This window comes from Coturnix japonica, chromosome 12 (assembly GCF_054131305.1).
Source record: "Coturnix japonica strain WE chromosome 12, WE-NBRP24, whole genome shotgun sequence".
NCBI classification, from domain to species: Eukaryota; Metazoa; Chordata; class Aves; order Galliformes; family Phasianidae; genus Coturnix; species Coturnix japonica.
In genome coordinates this window covers 9,126,030-9,148,379 of record NC_140674.1, presented here as the reverse complement: position 1 = coordinate 9,148,379, position 22,350 = coordinate 9,126,030, and the positions used below count along the sequence as shown (strand labels likewise).

The 22,350-nt window shown below is 41.2% G+C and overlaps 1 long non-coding RNA gene across 7 annotated transcripts in view; it reads left to right on the top strand.

The window, feature by feature from the left end:
* Nucleotides 1–22,350, top strand: part of LOC107318060 (uncharacterized) — a 213,050-nt gene that overhangs the window by 4,033 nt on the left and 186,667 nt on the right. For all 7 annotated transcript variants that reach the window (XR_004308349.2, XR_014933546.1, XR_014933549.1 and 4 more), the window contains exons 2-3: nt 17,032–17,180; nt 20,563–20,663. This is a non-coding gene — a long non-coding RNA (uncharacterized LOC107318060). The remainder of the gene's footprint in view (nt 1–17,031; nt 17,181–20,562; nt 20,664–22,350) is intronic.

Sequence of the window (22,350 nt, the reverse complement as noted above, 5' to 3'; positions counted from 1 at the left end):
AATCTCTCGCTGCTATCTAACATGCAAACATCTGCCCTAGATCCATTTCCTGTTGGGCAGTTTGCCAGGAATAACAAATTTAACTTCAGCTCTCAGCTTAAGAAGTCTCACTTCACTGAGTAGAGTTCAAGTGCAGTCTATTACCCTGACTGATAGAAGAGTCCTTTGATGTTTGCTTCTGGAGTGGCTTATACAAGCCAGGGCTTCCTGTAGGAAAAAGGACTGCAGCTGAAGGAAATACTTGATTGATCAGGCAACCTCTTCCTCTCACTTTTGTTTGAGAGTGCTTGAGTGTCCAATGACAGAATCGTGGCAAGACACAAAGAGAGAGGCTGGACCCTGATGTAGCAGGTATGGGAATTTTCACAACTGATTTCCACAGAAGGGCCTGATAAACATACACAAACTGACTCCCCTCCTTTCCTAATGTAGCTGCCATTTCAAAAATCTAAAATCCATGGAACGTTTGTGTCTTTCCTGTGGTGGATGGGAGCAGAGTAGCAGGTAGCAGGAGTCCCCTCCTACATTATCAGCCTTTTAATTTCAAATGGCACATGTATCTTGTGTGGCCTGTACTAACAACAGTGTATTTTGCCTTGGGTATTGATAGCTGTCTGCTTCCTCCAAAGTAAATACTCTTGCAGAGTGGTGCTAAGATTATTCTGTTAAAGGGATAATCAAGAGATGCAATTCTTTTAAGTAATTTCCGACTTCTTGGGCTTGAATGCTCTGAGCAATCAAGAGTTCTGCTGCCTGAGATACCCAACTCAGATCTACCTTTGGCCCACAGTTGTCAGCCAAATTTAATGTACCTTCTTTATGTTTGCTATTGCTTGGTAACAAGGTGGTGAATGTTTTTAGCCCATAATCTTAGGATGCCTCTTTGAGAGGCAGAGCTGCAAATTCTGTAGCTTCAGGATTGTAAAAAAAAAAATAGGAGCTTTAAGCATGATGAATAAGAAAGGGTCTCTCATTACAGGGGCTTCTTAAGGGGGCTGTAAGGGAAACTGTTAATCACAGCCTGAACCTCTGATTAACCATCTGAGGCAAGTGATGAATCAGCTGTGGGAGCACAGGTGAAGCTAATGGAAGGGGTGGAACTTGACTCCACTTCTCCTAGATCTCATTTAATGGCTGACCACCACTAAGGTAGCATCTCTTTTTGGAGATTGCTCCTTTGTGGAGTTTTTGTGGTGAGCCTCAATGTTGGTGAGCATCCATCTCAACTGAAAGCCTTGGCACCGGTGAGTCTTTTCTTAGGTGCCCTCTGGCTATCCATTTACTCTATAATTACATCTATATACTTGTATTGTTCCAACTATGCATGGGCGAATAGATCTGTTGTATTATGGTGCTCTGTCAGACTGACATATCAAAGTATTTTCCTTGTTTATTTACAAAACTACAGTAATGCATAATAGAGATATTTAAAATCACGAGCTCGTGCTTCTGACTACGTGAATTTTAAACATGCTGTGTGTTAACCTTTCATTAATGAGTTGGTGTAGCAGAAATGCTGAGTCATGGCCTGAAGCACCTGGTGACTGAGCACCTGGTGGTCAGGCAGGGCCAACCCAGGGGAGCTCAGGTGCATGCAATGTACTTGATTGACTAGAAGGGGAGGAGGCAGGATGCACCCCTTCCCAGACCTCATTGAAGGGCTGGCATTGGAGGCAAGGGGAACTTGCTGGAAATCCCTGCCTACCTGAAGCCTTCTAAAGGTAAGCAGTTTCTCTTCCTTGGTTTTTGTGTCCACAGCTGCTGTATTTGGGTTTGTTCTTATTTGCTGTAGCCTAAGACTGTGCTGCCCTGCTACTATCACAGTGCTTTCCATCACGTTATAGTTTGTATAGCATTGCAATTGGCACTGGCTGAATAGGGCCTCTTCTGAGGTAAATGTATCTCCAGTGGTATGTTAACTGTACAGTGCCTGTAACACAGTCACTGTTATCCTAAACCAGGTGTCTTGCCACCCATTAGCTATTCTTGGTTTGGAAAGAGGTAACAGTAGGCCTTGTATAAGAGTTCTTGTAAGATACCTGCTGTTTTTTAGACAGTTGTTATGAACTGTTGTGCTTGTTCTCTGAGCTTTTGTGTTTTAAAGTTCGTTTTATTAGTTTATCATTCAAAATTGCTTTTACCAGGCCGATGTATGTTCATTTACAATTCTCCCTGATCTTTGTGGCTGTGGCCACAATGCCTATGGTGTGAATGCCACATTGCTTTCTTGTCTGTGCTGTTGCTCCTGAGCATGGTACTGACTTGCAGAGCTCTGTGCTTTAATCAAGGGGACAACTAAGCAGTCTGTTCTGAAACTCTACTGTGTCAGAGCTCTGCTAATAGCTTCATATTAATGATAGAGGTCTTACTCCACTTCTTACCTCCAGGCTTCGCAATTCAGTTATTTCCCTTGAGTTGGATGTGTTGGGTGACTGTCAAACTTTTATTGAGCTGATTCAATTTGCTAACCCTGTGTAACACTGTCACTGTTGGCTGAAAGGAGGGCATGGGGAGGGTTGGAGGAAAACAGCCTAGATTTTGCAATTAGATGTTGCAATACCTGTGGATATTGCATGATTCATAGTGTTGCAAGAGAGTCCCTTGAGCAGAGCTCATTCAATTTGCTTTGTAAGAGTTTCTCCAAAGTATGGACGTTATAAGTTATGAAATTACCCACTATTCACTACATATGAAAGAACAAGATATTTCCTAAAATATTTTATGACTGTATATACTGAATGACTGTATATACTGTTTGTGTAGAAGCAGCTTTTCCTTCAGCCATATCCATACTCGGTATCTGGAATAATTTTGGTCCTGAACACACTGGCTCAGTTGTAAAGTTGAACATCTTAATAAGGTTTGTACAGATGTTTGTTTTGGAAACCACTGTTTTCTCCCTTCAGCTCTGATGTAGCAGGCAGTTTTGGGGTACACTCTGGATGACTGAGTAAACCTGGGAATTGTTCTCCTTTGTTACCTGGTGTTGCTATCCTACTTTCATGTTCTAGTCTTCTGCCTCCCCCGGAGAACTACTGAAACTTTTTGCAAATAACCCCAAGAGTGTGACCTGCATAGCAGATGCTGACATTTTCCAATCAGCAGTATTATTTTTAAGCTCTGCTGTGTCATCAGCTGGTCATGTATCCTATTGCTTCATAGACCCTGCTGCCTACTTGTGCCTGCAGAAGCAGATAGCACAAGCTACAGGCTTTCAGATGGGGAAAACAAGTGAGGATAATTCCTGTTTTTCTGCTTGCCCCTTCCCCTCTTAGAACCAATAGGTCTATTTTGAGTTGGGCATGGAGGCTAATTTCAAAAAGGCAGGCAAAAAAGTGACTACAATTGATAATGCCTTCTTGAATGTAGATAGTTCTGTGACCTGGCTTCTCTGAGTACCTCCTATAACCCATGATGCTCCTTTTTCCCCAAATGGCTCTTGCAGTCCCAAAAATGCTGTCACTTTCCTGGGGATTGTTTTGGAAGGAATTGTGATTTTTCCAGTAGTACCCCTAGAATGTACTTTCTTTGAGAATCCCATGAGCTACGCCTGATGTAGGCTGCAGAGTTTTTGTTGTTGTTTTTTTTTTTTTTACACTGTGATAGTTTTCTTGCCTTTCCACAAATGCTGCCCATCAGCTAGTTTAGCATCTGTGCATTTAATTTCTAATCCTGGAGCTGAACGCTACTCATTTCTCAGAACTGAGGATGGGTAAAGTGATGGTGCCTCACTAAATGGAAACATGCTTTTTCCCTTCAAGAGACTTGCATTTATCCAATGTGTTCCTTGAAAGAAAGATAAAAAATGCCAGAAACAAAGATCTGAACTGAAGCAACTTGTTTGTCTGGCTGCAGGCTCACCATTCCTTCAAAGTGCAGAATGTCTGTGTGGTTAGATTGTCAGGTGAGCGTCCAGAGTGTGAAGAAAAGAATTTTGAATGAATACACTTTAAAATTAAGAAATAAGTTGAATTGGCTAACTCTCAGTTGCATTTCCTTAGGTTGTATTTATTTAAAGAAAACACAAGTTCTTACTTTCTCATGAACTCTCTTCTAGATGAAACATTGGAATGAATTCCATTGTGCTCATCTTGTGCAGGTAATAAATATTGCAGGACTCCTCTGGAAAAAATTAAGTGATAAAACTCTTCTATCTTTGCCAAGAGTCTTGTTTTTTCACTCAATGAAACACATTCCAGGGTGGTGGAAACCAGAGTTTCTGGTTTGTAGCAAATTTTATTGTTGCTGTTTTTTAATTGGTTTTCAGACTTCAATTTTTTGGATCATCAGGCTTGAAGTAGGAATCCAGACTCAACTGGTTTTTGACCTGGGAAAAGTCTGGAATGGGGTATTTCAAGTGAACAGTGCGCTTTCCTTGGAAAATTCCTGACAGTGTTAACTCTAATGCTTCATGCTCCTGATTTGTTATGTAAGAGATCTAGACTTTGTCCCAGCTGCTGGAACCTTCTGTTTCCTCTGGGTTTGCTGAAGAAGACATGTGTAGGCCCCCCAGATTTCCCTCTGCAATCATCTCTGGACAGTGGTGAGCACAAATAACTGTGAAACTAGTTTTGATGTGTAGATTTTGTGGCCAAGTGCCATTGGTGGTAAACATGAAATATACTTAGTTTTACACTGAGAAACAAAGCAGCTCTATAGCAACAGGACTCCTAACTGCCAGCATTTCTCAACTGCCATTTTACTTCCATAGTAACTGGGATAAGGCCTTGGGGTGGTGGGGGAGGAAACAAACATGACAATAAGCATGGCAAAATATGAAGCCCCTTCTCCTATAGCAGCAACTGCTTTCTTCCTACAATTGGCAGTGTGTGAGCAGGCAAGAACCTGCAACATCTTTGTTCCCGCTTTGTAGCTTGGTGAGCTACCTACCCTCTATGAGTAAGGGTCATTTAAGAAATTCCTGCCCCAGCAGATTTTTCTTGTCCCAAATGCATCATGTTGCAGAGCCAGCATCTGTGCTGCCCCCAGTTTCATCCCTGTAAGTATCCCTGTGGAATTGTGGCTGCCCATGCTTCAGCCTTGTGGGGAAAATGGATTCTCATGGCACACCTTAGGCAGCCAGCATGGCTGGAAGGCATGTAACCTTCCCATCTGTTGGCCAAGTAACAGCACATTCTGTGACACCCTTATTGATCTCAGTCTGTGTGCTGAAGAGTTGCTCATTTTTCATTAATTAAAAAGGAAAGAAGAATATGGTAAAATTACTTGAGTAAAAAAAGCCCCATATATGATGAAGGATGGGGGCAGACAGCTTCCCACCAAGAATAAAAGGTAAATGAGAGGTCCTGTTCAGGAAGGCTGCCTTTTAGAAAAGTTTGGCTTCTTTCTTATCAGTTGCTGGAGCATCTTGTGTTTTGCTGAGCATGAAAGGACATCTAAGCATCTACAACAGAAACTGTAGACTGCTCCAGCTAACACCTTTAAATTCTGTCTTGAGAACTTTGTTTGCTGTGCCAGAGCCTCCTCCATGTATCTCTATTGATATGGGCAGTTGCTGGTGGAGGTGTTACTTGGAAATTAGTTTTGAGTTTGTCTCGTATTTTCATTCTGTGGAACTACATCCCTCCTAAACCTTTGGAGAAAGCATGAGGAAAAGAGAAAACTGCATGCGATAGATGCAATTTTTGCTTTGTTATTGAATTGTTTGGCTGAGAACGAGGATTGTGAAAGTTTTCTGATGATTGGGAAGATAGTACTTTCTTTGGAAAAATCTTCCTTACAGAAGTGAGATTCTGTCTTGTCTTGGTTTTTGGCTGATACCCCCCAGGATATGTTGCCAGCTTTCTAACAAGTCTGGTAGGAAACATGTGGGCTCTGGTATTTTGCAGGGCTGCACTCCTTGACTTGTTTTGCCTTTGTGACGGTCCCCAGCTCTCATTTCATGTTGGAAAAGCCTGCACTAAGGTGAAGGCTCTGACATCATGCTGTGCAAGTACAAATGGAAGCTACCTTTGTTTGATTTGCTAGTGCCCAAAGACTTTGTTAATAGAGATTGGTAGTGTGACTCCCATTAAAGGTGGCAATTGAAGGTTAGGAAGTATATAAGTTAACCAGTGTTTGAAATACCTGTTTAGCTGCTGGGAGCCACCATTTGATCTTGAGCAGAATATAGAGACGAGTTCATTTTATTTTTTAAGTGTCATGTAGTTTGATAACTTGGCTCAACATCTGCGTGATGTATCTGTAACATGAAGGGCAAAAGGAAAGCTTGCCATTTCCTGCCATTTTTACATATAAACAATATAAAAAAAGCTGTCAGATTTGAAAAACAATAATAAAATACTGTATTGTTGAGTGCCTGTAAAAAATCATTTAGGCATTATTTTAGTCCTTGGCAAGACTAAAATGAGTACTGTTTAAGAAATCTAGAACGCTGTTTCTGCAGTGACTTTCTTAGGGCTCTCTGTACTTTTTTTAAGGTGCAGAAGGACTCTGAACATTTTCACCGGCATTTAATCCAGACAGTGTTGAGATAACAGCCACATACCCCAGTAAACATACAAACCTAAAGTTCATCAAGTGATTTTCCTTATACTGCAACAATATGTATCAACAGAGAATTCTCTCTCACAGAATCACAGAATTATCAAGGTTGGAAAAGACCTAGAAGATCATCTAGTCCAACCATTACCAATACTTCCCAGCTAAATCATATTCTTCAACACAACATCCAAACGTTTCTTGAACTCTCCCATGGTCGGTGACTCCACCACCTCCCTGGGCAGCGCGTTCCAATGCCTGACTACCCTTTCCGAGAAGTAATACTTCCTAATGTCCAGCCTGAGTCTCCCCTGGTGCAGCTTAAAACCATTCCCTCTAGTTCTATCACTGTTGAGTTCTATCACTCTCCTCACCTTCTCAGGTTGTTTGGATTGGTTGAAAGGTGTTAAACATATCACTTTTACAGAGCTTTCGTCTTTATGAAACAGTATTATGTTGATCTCCTTGTGTGGTTTTAGTTACCTGCAAGAAAGGTATAAGTGGAGGGTGAAAGAACCTGGAAGTCTGAAAATACTCAAACGAGTCAAGCAAAAATATGCTTTGGGAAGAGTTGCTACTCTAAGATCTCATAAGGGAAATACCAAACAGCAATTTTTGTCTTTTCAGGTGACAAAATGATTTTGGTCATCAGTTTTGTGCTTAATCTCATATCCCATCACAAAAATGAAAGAGGCAGCAGCAAAAAACTGAAAATTCTGAGCCATGACATGTCCCTAACTGGAAACAAGTACCAATAAGAAACAAAATCATTCCTTTAGTAGGGAAATTGGTGGCATGGGGCATCTGTTTTGATATGTCTTTTTCTCTAGTGTCATTTGTTGTTTTTGCAGCTATCTCTAGGAATGATCAAGCAGGCTGGTATGTCATTGGAGAGCAGGAAAGAGGTCACACATGAAGCATGTCTTCTATGCTGCTTTTAATTGAATCTTCCCTGCTGACTTGCCAGGCTGGTGGCTTTTCTGGCTACAGGCAGTGCCTTCAGAGAAGAAGCCAGGTTAGCATGACAGCTTTGCTAGAGAAAGGCAAAAGTCTTTTGAGATATGGCAGGAGAACTGAAAAAAATGATAAGGGAAGGAACTTGTGGGAAGAGAGACAGAAAACAGATCTGGAGAGGGGAAGGCAGCCATAAAAGGTCAGTAAAATGCATAACGGAGAAAGATGGGACACCAATCTTTCAGTGTTTATGGAACTTTGTTTTTATACATGTGACAGTTATGGCTTCATAAGCTGGTCTTATGCAGCTAGATATTTTTTCCTGGAAGCCTTAGATCTATTCAGATGATTTACTTTATTTTTTAATACTTTTCATAGTTCCTTACTTGAAGAACTCAGGCAACCTGTGAGTAATAGCCACTTCGCATTTCCTTAGTACTAATAAAATGGCCAGAGAGTATGACTTCCTTGTGTTTAGAGGGACATACATGTCTCAGTCTGCTTTTAATTCAGTGGTTATGGTGAAGACGTGCAGATATGAAGAACTGGCATCTTTCCTACCTCCTGATGTCATTGTCCCTGGTGGGAGGACAGAAAGAATCCAGACCTGTTTATTTCGAAGATCCCACTTCTGGGGTGTTCTCCACAGATCTTGAAGTGTTTTTATATATCTTTTTAACTGTGGTTTCACTTTTTCCTTGAATTCTCATTTAATTGTGATGAGAAATTATTTACTATTTCTATTTAGTAACTCTTTATGTGCTTTGTAGTGAAGATGAGGGTGAGTCTTGTTTTACAGGGAAGGTGAGGTTGAAAGAAGCAAAACAGTGTTGACTCTGTGGTCCTGCTGTACCTGACTGGAAGCTTCCACTAGGAAGTGTTCAGAAGCTGTTTGCCTGTAGTAGCAGATTATCAGAAGTGGCCATCTGATGTATTGCAAATCTCCTTCCTGATGCAGGACTGTTGTGTCCTGCTGGCTGTGGCCCACCGCATGCAGTCAGTCCCTTTGTGCACTTGGCAGAGGTGAGGCCAGGGTACTCCCATGTCAGTCCTGCACCTGAGGAAGTGTGGGAGGAAGCATTGATCCTCACCACAGGAAAAGGTATGGAGATTTCAGGGCAGTTTTTAAAAGATTCTTCTGGTGTTGCTTTTTGCATTGTACCATTCAGGACAGAACCCAGTTCTCACAGGCTGGAAAGTGAAAGTGTTTCTAAGCATCTCTCTGTCACATCAACTTGTCAGGAGTATCTTTAATAGCTGTTTTTCATTCAACACTGGTTGAGTCAAATCCATTCCAAATTACTGCTCTGACATTCAAACCTTTCAGGCAGACTGCCAGTTGTAGCACCTTATTTTTTATTTTTTATTTTTTTTGTTAGAAAAAGAGGGGGGGGAAAATAAATCACTGACATGTAATTAACAGAGCCACATCTAATTTGAAATCTGAATGACGCCCATTATTGAATAATGAGCTTCAAATCTTTTGTTACAAGTCTTTTAACATAGCAATGGTATGGAAAGAATCAGAGGATAGGAACTTGTCTGACACCTATCCTGAATGTGGACAAATGCTCTTGTTTGTTGTTTCACTAAAAGCAGACCTCTACAGGGTATGGAAAGCCTTGGAACAAAATTATAAAGAAAACAGAGTAGGAGGGAGTATATACAGCAGTAAGACACCAAACGCTCAGAAGCCCCCAGTTCTGTTTGCAGGTGCTGCCTGCATGGCTCCAGACATGCCACATAGCTTGGCTGCTGGTCAGGCTTTGAATGTTGAGGTGTACATGGAGCTATGAACTGTGGTCCTGCAAGTGTCGCATTTATGCTGGCCGTAGGGCTGTCAGACATCTGTGGGATATGTGAGGCCTCTGACCACTGTGCTGCACCTAGTTACAGTAATGGAAGGAAAGAGACTAACATCTTATCTAGTTTTCTTCCAGTTGTTGAATTCCTACTGGGTCTCTGTGTGTAAGTTTTTGTAGAATTTGGACTGTAGATTTCTAGAAGGTGAGCTCTGTCTTGAGTCTGCTTTTATGAAGTACTTAACAACTGGTTTTCTGTCTGTAGAAATTATTTCTCAGAATACAAAATGTTATAAACAAAGGTGTAACTTGTACCTGAATGCCAAGCTGTTAATCACTCTTTTTAGTTAAGAGGGAGCGTTGATGCCATAAAATTTCACAACACTGAAAGTTACTAATTGCAGATTAAATTAGAAGCCAAATTAAGCTTAAGTAAACATTTTGAATTTGATTAAATGGTTTTATTTTGTAAGGTTATATGAAGTAAAATATAATTGTTTGAACTGCCCTTTCATCCATTCTAAATGTTGGGTTTGTTACTTCAATGCAGGTAAATTTGGAGGGATTCAGAGAAGAGGGATAGAGGGTCTCAGACTAACATATGGAAGCATAGAAACAAATGCAGATTAGCAGAAATTCTAGGGCAGCTCAGAAGTGTTTTAAGGAAGTGTTCTAGTATGGTTTTAAGATGATGAGAGGAGGAAAAACAAACATTTGACTGATTTTAATAAGACAATCTGCAAAAATTTTGACATCTGTTTTTAGTGGTAACTGAAAGCTGAAGGGTTTTGGGAAAAAGCTGTTTCAAAGCTGTCTCTGTGGGCGGTCAGAATGTTCTTTAGTGCCACATCCTAGGGTCGGAACAAAGCTGGTTTCTATGCAAAAAGTGTAAGATGTGATCATTTCCATGCCTTTTGTAAAGTAGCTGGGCTTCTGTTAAAATGATTGTGATGCTCAGTGCTTGAAGCTTTGCTCCATTTATGCCATTATTAGTTCAGAAAATTATCAAAACTTTTCTTTATCTCTGAACAAATTCCCTAGCCTGAGTGTGGGTTGGCCCCTTGCTCTCTTGCTTGGACTCATTCCTGACTTGAATCAGCTTCCACTCAAGCTCCTGCACTGTCTGAATAGTACTTGACTGCCTGGCCTGATGGGATGCTGCTACAGAATGAGCATGCTCAGGGACTTCTCTTAGCATTTGAAAGGTCCCATTTAGTTCCTCTACCCTTGAGGAAGCCTGTCAGCAAGCAAGATCTGGAGATAGCTCAGTTGATTGTTTATTGAGTCTGCTGAGACACAACTGTGTTTCACAGAGTATCAGTGAAGGAATCCCCCTGACACTTTCTGGAACAGAACTGGATGAGTGGAAGATATGGCTAGGTGCTTCCTGAGGTGGATCTATAGTAAGTGTTACTTCTGATGTTACCTAGCTACTGTCCTTCGTTGATCCTATTTTTGCAGGTATGTTTGTGACCAAAAAAATAAAGCTCAACTCAACAAACTAGGGCAATAGCACAATGCAGTGTGATAGTGTTACAGAGTTTTTGAGTATCCCATGTGTCCTGGGGACAGATAAGTATAAAACTGGTTGAAGTCTTTATGTGCTCCAGCTGCTTTAGCTTGTGTCCACTCATGCAAAAGACAGGAAACAGATAAAATGTAGAAGAATTAATTTAATTCTACAAATGGTCAAATGGAACTTTTACTACAGTCCTTTAATATCTAATGTGTTGAGTTGAAAATGCATCTTGTTTTACACTTTTTTTTTTATAGACATAACAGCCTCTCACTGAAATTTTATATCTGATGCGAGCTCTTAACAGGTTTTCTTCCAAAAAGCATGCAGGATAAAAATGTCTAAAATAGTGCCTTTCTAAGTGATGAACCTTGAACAACAATGATCCAATAATGCCATGCGCTTCCTGCAATTGCATATAGTATGCCTATGTTAATACTTACATAGGACTTTGGTACTTCAGAAATACTACTTGTCTTGCTCAGAAACTAAGTTATTTCAGTTTATTTTTTTTTATTATCTGGTTAGTAATGATATTTAGATAGGATAAGAGAAGAGGAGAAGATAAGGTTATGGGAAGAGGCTGATGTTAGAAAACCTTGTGTGCTATGTTAGATTGAGTTAGTAAAATGCATGGCATTCTGTAAAGATAAAGAAGTCCATTCTTGTTTGTTAGCACTTTTACTATGGAGTAGAGGAAAAGATAGTACTTCTTCATACCCGTTACAATCTCATACAAGTCTGTTTCTCAGCTTTAGTGGTTGTTTATTCAATTTGGCATGATGTCTTGGAGAAGAATGACATAAAAGAAATGCCTGGAGAGGAAAATCCACTTGACCTCATAGACTTGTCCCCCCCCTTAAGTTTATCTTAAACCTTCAGTTTTCTGTTTTGTCATTATATCCTTTAATCCCTTCTCTCTCCATAAAAGTGCCAAGATGTCTCCAAGCCTCTCAGACTGCAGTGCTTGTTTCCATCCTCTTATTTGGCAACTAATTCCATGAGTTCATTATTCTGACCCTGAGCGAAATAGTTTTGAATTTCCGGTATACACAATTATTTTGGGTTATGACTTTTGACTTTTGAACCCGTCACCAGAATGCACCATTTAAGTCTCTTCATCAGCTCTGCATGCTGTTAGCAGGTCAACTCAGTGTCAGTATTCTTCTAACAGCATTATGCGAGTCAGAATTTCTTCTTACGTCTTCTCTTGGAATGACCACAGCAAAAACTGGGATCTTCTGTTCAGAGGGCATGATCTTTACACTGTTGTTCATGTTTTCCAGAAGTCATGGGATTGTATACAGCATATGAGACAGTTAGGTGCTTTAAAAGAAAAGTAGAACTGAACTTGGTTGTGCATTTTATGCTCTCCATCAGTGTGCTGGATTGCAGTCTGTTCTCCTTTGTGGCAGTAGAAATAGTAGCACAAGCAATTTTTGTACACGATCGGAGAGCAAGAAGAGAATATAACATGAGATTCATGCAGCTCTCTGGTACTCCAAATGTGTGGTCACTTCCCACATGCAGTAAAAATATTCTAGATATATCTAGTATTCACAGCTTAAAACATCAATGATAAAACCAAACTAATTTAGAAGTACTAGATACTAAATATTCAGAATTATTTACTGCATACAGATACAGTTCACCTGATTCACTTTCTTCTTTCTTCCACCCATTCTGCTCTGTGGCTGCAGGGAGTAAAATAATATTAATTTTCTTTGTATTGCTTCATCTGTTTATTGTATTGATATCAAGCACTCCTGTAAAATAAACTGGCTGCCCTGAGCCACTTACTTTGGCCAAACATTAGTCTACCAGTACACATTTTTAAGGAAGACTGATTTGAAGGAAAGGAGTTTAATTGAAGGTGCTAAATGGACATACAGATGGGTTCCCATCTGCAACTGTTTTGATGTTTGTGTGAAAGTTGATAATAATCTCTTCAGAATTACTCTCAGCCAAGAAAGAGCAGAAAAAGGCTTACACCATTGAAGCGGTATTTACTATTTTTTATTTCCTTCCTTAGCTTACTATCAGCCATGGGAATTTACAAGCTTTCCAACAAGGCTGAGGAAATCCAGGAAACCACAATGACAGATCCACTTGAACAGACTATTTCATGAGAGTGATTTAAGAAAATGCAAAATATTTTATATCAGAGGCTGAAGTTGTATACTAGAAACATTACTGATAATATAAAGTTCAGTGTAATAAAAGAAGTGTTTCTAATGCACAGCTGGCAAACATTTGTTTGTATCAGTAGCTTTTTTCACATGAAAGGCATTCTAAGTGATTCAGTTTCCTCAGAGATGAATATAATTTTAAATTTTGGTCATGCTATTTAAATAAGCAGTTTGCTTTTTGCTTTAGATATTCATTTATAAACAAAAAATCTGCCAAGAAAAATCTATTTTTGTTCCTTTTTTTGCTATGCAAGTTTCAATAAGCATTATGTATGAAGTTTGATTGCATGAACAATGTGTATTGTTGCTGAATGTGAGAGAAATACTCTTATTTTGAATTTGTTGGGTTTGAAAATTCTTGCTGCTATTTTGACCCAAAATAAGAAGTAGGATGAGGAAGGAAGCCTTTCTGGAAGTACGTTGGTAGCTGTCAGTGAGTTCCAGGAAGTGCACAGGCAACTTTCTGAAAAGGGGGTGGGAATGTAAGGAATTCCTTGCAGACCTCAAAGAGACGTGAAAAATAAAAATCTCTGGCTTGAGATTAGAATGAGGATTTGGTGCTATTACTCTTCCAGTTTTTTTATGAAACTTGTATGCCCAGGTGTTTTTTCTTCTCTAGCACAAATTCAGAGAACAGCCTACTCAGATGCTTTAGGGAGAACTTCAGACTGAAGTAGAGGAGTTAGTTCTGCAGTAAACAGAGTTAACCCCACAGTATTAGCCCAGTAGTGGCTACCCAGAGCAATCACTGTTAGAAAGCCTTTGTGGTATTTGCACACCTCTCACCAGTTGGAAGGAGTTGTTGCTGTTGGATGGGGTTGCACTTCTCCCCTGAGAAGTGGTGCCTGTTCTCAAGAATCTCATCTTTTTATTAACTTGTTTTCATGGCTATAATGTTTCAGTTGCATATTAGTTCTGTGTTAACTTTTCAGAGCCTGACTCTGGGAAAGTGTCATATTCAGTACTGTTCTGTGCAGCTTCCATAGAAGCCCATGTGAAGTCTCACTCAGTTCCACTCAATTTCAGGCCAACACTTACGTGTGTGTTGCTAAGAGCGTAGGATACAGGTATCAAGGCTCTCAACTGCCTTGTTTTTGACAGGATGCTGGAAAGAGTCAAACCTGATACGCGAAGGGGCTTTACATGTGAAAGTTAGTAAGATGCAATCTGAGTGTAACCTTAAGTGTAACACTGGTAGGAATAGCTGAACTATTGTAGTTTCTGAGGTAATGCTGTTGTACCTTTGTGGATTTTCATAGAGTAATACAATCATAGAACGGCTAGGGCTGGGAGGGACCTCAAGGATCATCAAGTTCCAGCACCCCTGCCACAGAGTTGCCAGTTGCTAGACCAAATACTACTGAGATTGCCCAGGGTCCCATCCAACTTGCCCTTTGCCACCTCTATGGATGAGGCATCCACAACCTCTCTGGGCAGCCTGTTCAAACACCAGAGCACTCTTAGTTATTTAAAGAAAAATAAAATAAAATGCTCCTTGGTATTTAATCTAAATCTCCCTTCCTTTGGTTTAAAACCATTCCTCTTTGTCTTATCACCATCTACCTCATCTGCTATGTTGTTTTAGATTGCTTCTGGAAAATGTTCTCTTCAACTGTGCTGTACTTTTTTTTTTTCATACTTTCCTGAGTCTCATGCTTAGACTTAGTTATGTTCATGAACTGAACAGTTTCCTTAACTGCTATTTGCAGGAGATAATATTATCATAAGTAAACAATCTATGGGCAATGATGCCCATTCCAAGTTTTTTTTTTTTGTAGTATACCTTTATTTAAAAAAAAAAAAAAGTGGTTGGGCCCAGATAAAAGCATACAGGCCCACACTCTCCAAACTATGAGCTACCTTTCACAAGGTTTTATTTTTGCTGGATCCCACAACATGGCTTCTAGTACATTCAACATCAAGAGCTATTAATTTAATAGAATTGAGACCATTTCCCTTAACACAGTGCTCAATTTCTTGCTTGTAAAAAATAATAGTGTGGGTTTTTTGTAGATCATGTGCAATCCTCTGTATTTTGCAATTTCATTGGAAGATGCCTGAAATTATCAACTGATTGCAGACTTAATTAGCTTATTAGCCTGTCTTGTAACTCTGCATGCCCTTTAAAGTTTCAGTTGTGTTTTTTGTTTTTTTTTTTTTCCAAATATTGCCTAGAGTATCATTTCATGGATGCTTGGTGACAAATTCTTCTTACTTTTGAATGCAGTTGAAATAACTATTCTTACGCAGAACCTAATCTTCTGTGCATAAAATATTATGCTGGCACCAAAGTAAACAGAGCTGAAATGGCTAGCAGGCCACAGCATAACAAATCAGAACGATTAGTCATCCTCCTTGGATGCAGATGAGTCACTTATGGTCAAGACACTTCTGGGAAAACTAGATAGCTGGTAAATGTGTTACCGGCTGGCTATCAAAGTCCCTGTGCCATACCAGGAAATGTTCCTGATTTGGGCAATACTTCTCTTCCTGCAATGACGAAAATAAACCAACTGCTTAAGGAGTCAATCTCCTTTCTTCAATTCCATGCTACCAGTTTTGTCAAGCTAAATAGTTACTGTGATGTTCAAGTGTGCTTGTGGACTAACAACAAATGTATTAAATGAAATACTATCTGCAGTGTAACATGTGGCCTTCTATGTTTCTAGTAAAGAAGGAGGGTTACCTCGTGCTCTTTCAAAATTACTTTCTTTTGTTATGCTTTACTCTTGTTGAGCTTGTCCAGACTGTAGTTTCAGTATAAACTATGTGTGTTTTCTTTTGTTGCACCATATTGTACAATGAGGTGTAGAATTAAAGCCTATTCCCTTCTTAGTAAAGATCACATTTTGCTCCATTATTGGAATGTACAACCAGAAAATCATTTGTTTGACTTCTTCCTTTACAGACTGGTAGTTAAGGGCAGGCATGAAGCGCCTTGTTGACTTGGGACTGAGCAAAGATGCTCTGTCTTTTCAATTTTTCTTAATCTGTGGTAGAATAATCCTCATCTCCTTTTAATTTTGATAGGCAGAGCTGCTCAGCAGATCTACAGTGCCCTTTGCCTTTTATTTATAATTAACTCCCTCCCAAATAAATCATTAACTCCTTCTATCTTCGCCTTTTTCATACTGTCTTTTTTCTGATACCTTCAAATATGGCACAAATATGGGTGGCTTCAGAGAATTTGTCATGACTTCACTACAGATGAGTTTAGTAGGAGTTTGCTACTTCCCTCTTCTCCCTCCCTTCCATTCAAATGTCTATTAGCATTTCCCAGTATAATATATCAGTTGGGATCTGTCGAACATGGTGGCTGAATCCAGGTCTGATCTAATCATCAGTCTCCACCATTCATACTTCATACCATATTCCAGTGTGCTCTCTATCTCATGCGTACACGTGTGTCAGAGGTGTAGTACCACCCACAGGTCTGGGATGAACAGAGTTGAAAGAAGTGTTGTCTGGAAATGTTCCAATGATGCCATACTGTACAAACAGATCTGTTGAGGCTGAAACATTTGGAATTGCATGCATTTTTTTGCTGAATTGCTGCAGCTTTGCTAAAGAATGTAATCTTGCACCTGGCACATGGCTCTTTTGGAGAAGTGAGCTCAGTGCCCCTTGGAGTCTCAGATCTAAGGCTGACTGATATGGCCTGCCCTGCACCAGGAGGCTTTGGGGTACTCATCATGGGGACAGCCTGTCTTGGGGGTATGTTCTGGAAGGTGGGTTCCTTGAGTTTGGTGCCGTGCTCAGCTCTGGAGCTGGAGATCTCGGAAGTTCTACCTGTGTAACCATATTCTTTGTAACTGTTCTCTACAGTGCCAAATCAGTGAACTGAACAGATTTCTAGCTCTGTGGTGCATGACCTTCTTTGTGCTTCCTTCTTTCAAATTCCAATAGAACATACATTTATAAAAAGAAAAATTGTGGCTCAGAATGTTGTCAGTGAAAATACTTTTTTTGTTGTTGTTCTGTGAGCCACGAGTCTGAAGCTTGTTTTTAAGTGAAAGGCTTTTTTAACTTACCAACACAATGTGACTGATGCACCTGTTCTCTCTTGCAGTGATGGAAGTGCAGCTGAAGACATGTATCTGACATTTGTTTTGACTTTTGGCTGTTTGGATCTTCCATGATGCATTTGAGAATTTTGCAATGTGTGGACAACTTGCAAACAAAGAGGGAAAAAAAAAAAGTCATCAAATGATCCAGTCTGTAAGTACCAGTTATTTCCAGGTAATAAATAACTTAGTGCAAACAGATAAGATGATCTACAGTGCAATATATTTGTATACACAGCTTCTCATTGCTCTTTTGGTCGCTTATGTACCTTGGCCAAATTTGTACTTTCTAAACCTATGAAAGATGTCTTTTAGATTCATGTTGCAAAGAGGGCTGCTCTAATAGAAACCATTTCCACAGAGATCTTTTTGTGGGATTAGGACTGTAAGCAAGCTGTGACAGAAATGCCAACTGTGACATAGGATTGCATGTCAGCACTGTGGGAAGACAGTGAAAGACTGGTTCCTGTGCAGCACTTCTCATTGATAGATTTTAAGTGCCATTTTATATGGAAAGATAGTGATATCCTGAGGCTGCCCGGCAGATAAGTGATGCATCTGGGAATCAAGTCCAGGTGTCCTGAGTCCCAATCCACGTGATTTGTCTGTGATTCAACCTGGGAACAGAATGCTGAGTGAGCAGTATTTATTCTATTATTTTGATTCCCCATATTGTTAAGAGCATTCTGTGCCCAGGCCTCTTGCAAACTCAAAACATGTTGCTTAGTAGAGCCTAGACTTGTAAAATGCTATTTCTCAAACTTTGCCTGTGCAGCTTGGAAGATGGTGACCTCCTGGCACTGTGTTAGCTGTGGTTCCATGTGCTGCTCCAGTCTCACCGATGGCTGGCTTTGAGAATAAAGTATGCCTGGTCTTGCCTCAGCTCTGTGCCAGATTTCACCCCAGTGTCCTTGCTCTGAAGTTAATGGGTTTAGCAATATGAACTTGCTGCATGTTTCTCAGTCTGGAGCTAAACAGATTGCTGCACTTAAAAGCCCCACCACCCATTGCTACAAATCTATTAAACATCTCCAGTTAACCATACAGCCTCCTGCTTCATTCAGCAGCTGAGCATGTAAATTCCTGTGACCAAATAGCTGCAGTTAACTGCTTTCACATGTGCTCCCACCATGCCCATCTTGAAAGGAGAAATCCCAGAGCAGAGTTGCCCTGCAGGCAGGCAGCCAGTGACCAGGGCATGACTGAAGAGCAAGGTGCCCCTTAGGGCCTTGCCCTTCACAAAGAGCTCACTGGGAGCAGGGCCGAGGGCAGCCCAGGCAACACTGGGACTTCTGACTGTCCCTCAAGCCCTGCTCCTGGCACTTGGAGCCAGAGGATGCAGTGGGAGGCCAGGCTGGCAGCCAGCCTTTGCCAAGACCTGACCCTGTCTATTGATGGTTCATAGTGGCTCCCCAGGCCCTGCACTGGTCACAGCTCAATGTGCCCAGGGATGTACACTCCCACACCCTGCAGGCCAACTGCATGTGTGGAAGGGAAAACTGCTTTTATTTTTCTGGCTGCAGAAGGGCTGTTACTGAAAATGAAACAATACATATCCTGGTAGGAAACACTGCCATAGCTCTGAGGGCTGCAGGGCTTCTCTGGCTGCCCTGCCGTGCCCTGCCCTGGTGGCCATGGGGCCGGGCCATATGTGCCCATTGCAGCAGCACGCTGCTGGCATCCAGCAGTGCAGAGGGGTGGTGGGACCCAGAACCATCCCAGTGGTGAGGTGGTGGGTGCCAAGGCATGCCGCAATGCTTGCTGGAGGTAACTGGCCACGTTAGAAACAAAAGGGCTGTGTCTCCCTAGTCTGGATGCAGGGGCCAGAGAGCCCTGTGTGAAAGGCAGTGGTTAATTTGAAACACAGGCAAAAATAGCAGTGGTGCTGGGAGCGTGTTTGCCTTGGCTGCTCCAAGCACTGCGCCGCTGCACCGAGCAGGCCCCTGGCTGCCGGCCAGGCTGTAATATTTCCTTTTGCTGTTGTTCATAAAGGCATTCAGGAAAACAATTGAGTGCAATGAGTGCCTTCCCGTTCCGGTGGCATGTGAGCCTCCAGCCAGCATGAGTCCAGGCCCCGCAGGCCCTGCCTGGCCCAGGTGGTGCTGGGGCCACTCTGCCCCATAGAGGGCTGCAGGCTCTGGGAGAGCTGCCTTTTGAAAGCTGTTTCTCCCACCCCTCAAGGCACATCAGGATTTCTCCTGGCAAACAAAAGGAAATGTCACAGACATATTTTGGCATGGGGGTTATGGGTATGCAATTTAAAAGGGTTTATTGATGCTTGAGCTGTTGCTTTTTAAGTGAGCTGATAGCCTGGGTGGGAGCTGCAGTGCTGTGAAGATGATGGTGTGGTTTTCCTCTGTGAGAGGAGGAATACACGGTAGTGCTATGGGGCACCTTCATAGCAGGATTTGTCTGAGAAGCCGTGTTGAATGGGTTAGTTTAAAATAAAACAGCCACTCACCTCACATGGTTAGTTGAGTATAAAGTCTGTGCAAAAAGCAGGCCTCAGGCTACTGAAGATGTCAGCTATGCAAAGGAGATCATATGGAATGTAAACTAGTAAGGACAGAAATGCTCAATTTACATGGCATTTGCATTACTGGAGGCATGGCAGCAATAAACGTGAACACAAGGGAAGCTTGACAAGCCTCTCTCTCCTTGTATATGTACCACTGCACTATTTGTACTGGAGCCAGCCAGGTGCTGGGAATGCCACATCATACCTAAGGGGAGCTCCAAGGCTGCCAGGGATCTTGTAGAATCGTGCCTTTTACTATTCAGCACTTGCTGAAGTGCTAAAACACCACCAACTTAAGGACAGCAGCTTGACATCCTTACATGAATTGGAACAAATCTATCAAGGTCATGTTTATGCTCATTAATAGCCCTGATTCACTGCTGGAGTGCAGCCTTTGTTGTAGCACTGACAGGACAAATCTCAGTGTACAGAAAGCACCTGGCTAGCCTTGTGCTGACTGAGTTAATGGAAAGTGAGGTCAGCAAATCCTGGACTGATGACAGCATCTAAGAGGCTGATGTTTCACATCTGGGATGGCCAACTGGTGGTCCAGGAATTAAACCAGGCCACAGGGTGTTTTTGTTTCTGGCTCTTGGGAACATTGGCCCTTTCACATGAATGCCTATAGGGGCACAGGAGTGGCTTTCTCTCCTTAATGACAGAGAAGCTGAGAGTGTGGCAGTTTTCATCTGTTTGGGCAGTGTTGCCCAAACATTTCCTTTGGTGTTCCTGCCTGTGAATTCTACTTCTGAACAAAGGAGTTCTCCCTGTACAAGTCAGTCCTCCATCTTTTAGATCAGCACTGGTTCTGGCAACTAAGGTACTGGCAGTCAGAACTATAGCTAGTTAAGCTAAGCCTGAAGGGGGTAATCAGTGGGGTAGGATTGTGAAGACAAAGGATTAGAGAGCTTTGTGATCATTTGTGTAAAGCTTGTTCAACCAGCAACTAAATGTTTTGGTGTTCTTGCTCTAAAGAACATTTTATATTACAGTGACCTTACATTTATGTCTTTTCCAGGTCATCTGAGCCTTGTCTAGACCTGTGCCTTTAAAATAAACAAACTCCAAGAAGAAAATCAATACCTTAGGTGGAAGAATTCATGCATTTCAGAGCTTTAGGTGAGCAAGATGGATTGTGTTTTAACACATGTGAATCTGTTGAGGAGAATGCTGTTGGTGAGTCAGTGAAGCTTTTATTCTGGACTTTAGCAGGTGAGATAGTTCTGACCTAAGTTTCCATGAAGATCTGACATGGTAAACCATTACAAAAATGCTTCTATGTGTTCTGATGGTGGGACAGAGTCCTACTCTGCTGTACAATACTGAAGGGTGAGGTCCTCCTTAGCTGAGTACAGCTCAGAGTGGCTTGGAGAGAGGCAGCTGCCTAGACTGCTACGTAGTAGTGAAAAATGGAGACACAAACCTGGGCTGCAGCTTGTTTTTAGCTATTGCCTGCTATCTTTCTTTGGGGAAAAAACTGCCTGCTGGGTGAAGCCTTGCACATGCTGATATGGCACATTCACTATTGCTGTAACTCAAATTATTTAGTTCAGTGATCAAATGTAAAGGTGATTCTTAGTTCAGGAGGCATAAATGCCAGAAGTGTAACTTTGAGTAGTTAAGTCACGCCTCTCATCAGAATCCTGCTAGGACTAGGTTTTGCAGAAATGACCGTTGTATTGGCATAATCTTATTCTTCTGAGGGAAAGGTCACCTGACATTTTGTTGCTGACATTTGTATTGGTAGTGGGAAGACTATAGCTTTATGGGCAGGTTCAGTAGTTATACAGGACAGAATTCATATTTCCACTGTAGCTGATGATAATACCTTTGGCATATTGCGGCCTGAAGACATATTAATTATGCATTCAGGTGAGCAAATGCATTTTCACTTGGAGGGGTAACCATCCAAGGGGGATTTGCTGGTGTGAGTAGATATTTCTTGTTAAAAAAATTCTTGGAGTGATTTGAAGTCCAAGGTGAACACCTGCCCACAGCCTCTTCTTTGTCATAGCCAAGCAGTCATAGAGGTCCCTTGATGAGTCCCAAGCTATCCAAGGTATATTAACTTCTATTCTAGGGGTTCAAAACATTAGAATTAAAAAAAAAAAAAACGTAGTGCCAGAGATTGTTAAAGTAAAAACCAGCATGTACTCAGTGTATACTCAAATTCAGCTGATCCCTTTGGTGTAAATAGTTTGGGCAAGTCCTTTGCACTTTTCCCAGGGTCTTAAAAAATGCATGTTGATTGTTCTTTTTCTTTAATGATGGCAAGTGATTTATACTGTTTTGTATTTCATCGTTATTCTGGAAGAGTAGGAACTTGAAACTTTACCTAGTAAAGAAATGAACAAACAGTCCTTTAGCACAAGCTGCAGTTTTCAGGTGCATTTTTCTTCTTCCATGTCAGAGATGAGTGGTGGATATGTGCTACCTCATGCAGAAAAACTTCATTGTTCTTGTTGCTGATTGGATTGGAGGAGGGTGCGCTGCATGTTTCTGTTTGAAGCATATCTAGCAGTACCGGAGGGGAGTTTTAAAGGACAGTTCTCCTGAGTTTCACACCTTTATGGTGAAAAGACAAGCAACTGTGTTTCACTTTCAATGAGCTTGTAATGTTCCTTAACCTCTGTGAAGCTTTTCTTGAAGTTGTGGCAGTCCATGAAATGGGCTTTTTTTTGGACCTATAAACTCCGAATTCAAACTTTATCACTTTTGGAGCTCAACAGAGCACCGAGTTTGTGATTTTATTCACAAAGCTATGGATCATTGCAAATCGCTTCCTATTATTTGACAGCTTCCTTTT